This window comes from Arachis stenosperma, chromosome 8 (genome assembly GCF_014773155.1).
Source record: "Arachis stenosperma cultivar V10309 chromosome 8, arast.V10309.gnm1.PFL2, whole genome shotgun sequence".
Taxonomy (NCBI): Eukaryota; Viridiplantae; Streptophyta; class Magnoliopsida; order Fabales; family Fabaceae; genus Arachis; species Arachis stenosperma.
This window is the reverse complement of record NC_080384.1, coordinates 24,790,153-24,794,122: the sequence shown is the minus strand read 5'-3', so window position 1 is coordinate 24,794,122 and position 3,970 is coordinate 24,790,153. Positions and strand designations below refer to the sequence as shown.

General features: G+C 40.9%; 1 non-coding gene across 1 annotated transcript; it reads left to right on the top strand.

Moving 5' to 3' along the window:
* Positions 1-2,567: 2,567 nt before the first annotated feature.
* Positions 2,568-2,675, top strand: LOC130947071 (small nucleolar RNA R71). Its single transcript, XR_009072483.1, has one exon. It is a non-coding gene; the product is annotated as a small nucleolar RNA R71 (small nucleolar RNA).
* Positions 2,676-3,970: the final 1,295 nt, after the last annotated feature.

The window sequence follows — 3,970 nt, the reverse complement described above, 5'->3', positions numbered from 1 at the left end:
CATAAATGGTTATGGAAAACGAAAAAGCAACGCTTTTACCACACCAAACTTAAAAGGTTTGCTCGTCCTCGAGCAAAAGAAGAAAGAAGAGAGTAGAAGAAGAAGAAATGAGGAAGAAGGGGATGGCTTATGTATTCGGCCAAGGAGGGGGGAAGTGGTGTTTAGGTTTTGTGAAAATGAAGGAGTGAAGAAGGGTATTTATAGGAGAGAGGGAAGATGGGGTTCGGCCATTATGGGTGGGTTTGGGAGGGAAGTGGTTTGAATTTGAAGGGTGAGGTTGGTGGGGTTTTATGAAGGATGGATGTGAGTGGTGAAGAGAAAGATGGGATTTGATAGGTGAAGGGGTTTTGGGGAAGAGGTAATGAGGTGATTGGTGAATGGGGGAAGAAGAGAGAGAGTGGTGGGGTTGGTGGGGATCCTGTGGGGTCCACAGATCCTGTGGTGTCAAGGAAAAGTCATCCCTGCACCAAATGTTGCTCAAAATCACGTTTTGAGCCATTTCTGGCGTTAAACGCCGGGCTGGTGCCCATTCCTGGCGTTTAACGCCAGGTTCTTGCCCTTTTCTGGCGTTTAACGCCAGTCTGGTGCCCCTTTCTGGCGTTAAACGCCCAGAATGGTGCCAGACTGGGCGTGAAACGCCCAACTGCTAGCCTCACTGGCGTTTAAACGCCAGTGAATTCTTCCTCCAGGGTGTGCTGTTTTTCTTCCTGTTTTTCATTCTGTTTTTGCTTTTTCAATGGATTTTGTGACTTCTTATGATCATCAACCTACAAAAAACATAAAATAACAAAAGAAAATAGATAAAATATAACATTGGGTTGCCTCCCAACAAGCGCTTCTTTAATGTCAGTAGCTTGACAGAGGGCTCTCATGGAGCCTCACAGATACTCAGAGCAATGTTGGAACCTCCCAACACCAAACTTAGAGTTTGAATGTGGGGGTTCAACACCAAACTTAGAGTTTGGTTGTGGCCTCCCAACACCAAACTTAGAGTTTGACTGTGGGGGCTCTGTTTGTCTCTGATTTGAGAGAAGCTCTTCATGCTTCCTCTCCATGGTGACAGAGGGATATCCTTGAGCCTTAAACACATAGGATTTTTCATTTACTTGAATGATCAGTTCACCTCCATCAACATCAATCACAGCCTTTGCTGTGGCTAGGAAGGGTCTACCAAGGATGATGGATTCATCCATGCACTTCCCAGTCTCTAGGACTATGAAATCAGTAGGGATGTAATGGTCTTCAACTTTTACCAAAACATTCTCCACAAGTCCATGAGCTTATTTTCTTGAGTTGTCTGCCATCTCTAGTGAGATTCTTGCAGCTTGTACCTCAAAGATCCCTAGCTTCTCCATTACAGAGAGAGGCATGAGGTTTACACTTGACCCTAAGTCACACAGAGCCTTCTTGAAGGTCATGGTGCCTATGGTACAAGGTATTGAAAACTTCCCAGGATCTTGTCTCTTTTGAGGTAATTTCTGCCTAGACAAGTCATCCAGTTCTTTGGTGAGCAAAGAAGGTTCATCCTCCCAAGTCTCATTTCCAAATAACTTGTCATTTAGTTTCATGATTGCTCCAAGGTATTTAGCAACTTGCTCTTCAGTGACATACTCATCCTCTTCAGAGGAAGAATACTCATCAGAGCTCATGAAAGGCAGAAGTAAGTCCAATGGAATCTCTATGGTCTCATTTTGAGCCTCAGATTCCCATGGTTCCTCATTGGGGAACTCAGAGGAGGTTAGTGCACGCCCATTGAGGCTTTCCTCAGTGGCGTCCACCTCCTCTCTTTCCTCTCCAGATTCGGCCATGGTTATGGCTTTGCACTCTCCTTTTGGATTTTCTTCTGTATTACTTGGAAGAGTACTTGGAGGGAGTTCAGTAACTTTCTTGCTCAGCTGTCCCACTTGTGCTTCCAAATTCCTAATGGAAGACCTTGTTTCAGTCATGAAACTTTGAGTGGTTTTGATTAGATCAGAGACCATGGTTGCTAAGTCAGAGGGGTTCTGCTTAGAATTCTCTGTCTGTTGCTGAGAAGATGATGGAAAAGGCTTGCCATTGCTAAACCTGTTTCTTCCACCATTATTGTTGTTGAAACCTTGTTGAGGTTTCTCTTGATTCTTCCATGAGAAATTTGGGTGATTTCTCCATGAAGAATTATAGGTGTTTCCATAGGGTTCTCCTAGGTAATTCACCTCTTCCATTGAAGGGTTCTCAGGATCATAAGCTTCTTCTTCAGATGAAGCATCCTTAGTACTGCTTGGTGCATTTTGCATTCCAGACAGACTTTGAGAAATCAAATTGACTTGTTGAGTCAATATTTTGTTCTGAGCCAATATGGCATTCAGAGTGTCAATCTCAAGAACTCCTTTCTTCTGATTAGTCCCATTGTTCACAGGATTCCTTTCAGAAGTGTACATGAATTGGTTATTTGCAACTATCTCAATTAGTTCCTGAGCCTCTGTAGGCGTCTTCTTCAGATAAAGAGATCCTCCAGCAGAGCTATCCAAAGACATCTTGGATAGTTCAGAGAGACCATCATAGAAAATACCTATGATGCTCCATTCAGAAAGCATGTCTGAGGGACATTTTCTGATTAATTGTTTGTATCTTTTCCAAGCTTCATAGAGGGATTCACCATCCTTCTGTCTGAAGGTTTGGACTTCCACTCTAAGCTTACTCCATTTTTGAGGTGGAAAGAACTTTGCCAAGAAGGCATTGACTAGCTTTTCCCAAGAGTCCAGGCTATCTTTAGGTTGTGAGTCCAACCATATTCTAGCTCTGTCTCTTACAGCAAAAGGGAATAGCATCAGTCTGTAGACCTCAGGGTCAACCCCATTAGTCTTGACTGTGTCACAGATTTGCAAGAACTCAGCTAAAAGCTGATGAGGATCTTCCATTGGAAGTCCATGGAACTTGCAATTCTGTTGCATTAGAGAAACTAATTGAGGCTTAAGCTCAAAGTTGTTTGCTCCAATGGCAGGGATAGAGATGCTTCTCCCATAGAAATTGGGAGTAGGTGCAGTAAAGTCACCCAGCACCTTCCTTGCATTGTTGGCATTGTTGTTGTTTTCGGCTGCCATGGGTTCTTCTTCTTTAAAGAATTCGGTTAGGTCCTCTACAGAGAGTTGTGCCTTAGCTTCTCTTAGCTTTCGCTTCAAGGTCCTTTCAGGTTCAGGGTCAGCTTCAACAAGAATGCCTTTGTCTCTGCTCCTGCTCATGTGAAAGAGAAGAGAACAAGAAAATGTGGAATCCTCTATGTCACAGTATAGAGATTCCTTGAGGTGTCAGAGGAAAAGAAAAATAGAAGAAGGGGTAGAAGAATTCGAACTTGATCAGATAGAGTTCGAATTGTGCATTAAGAAGGAGTGATACTCCACAAATAGAAGGATGTGAGAAGAGGGGAAGAGAATTTTTGAAAATTAATTAAAAAGATGTCAAAAACATTTTGAAAAATTGATTGATAATTTTCGAAAATTCAAAGAAATCAAGTGATTTTTGAAAAAGATTTTTGAAATTAGAAATTAAAAAGATTTGATTGAAAAACTTATTTTGAAAAAGATGTGATTGAGAAGATATGATTTGAAAACAATTTTAAAAAGATTTGATTTGAAAACAATTTTAAAAGATATGATTTTAAAAATTAATGACTTGCCTAACAAGCAAAGATATGATTCAAACATTAAACCTTTCTCAACAGAAAAGGCAACATACTTGAGATGTTCAATCAAATCATTAATTGTTAGTAAGTATCTTTGAAAAAGGAAAGAAATTGATTTTGAAAATATTTGATTGAAAAGATATGATTTGAAAAAGATTTGATTTTGAAAAACTTTGAAAACTTGAAAAAAAATTGATTTGAAAAACAAAATCTTCCCCCTAGTGCCATCCTGGCGTTAAACGCCCAGAATGGTATTCATTCTGGCGTTTAACGCCCAAAATGCTACCTTTTTGGGCGTTAAACGCCCAACCA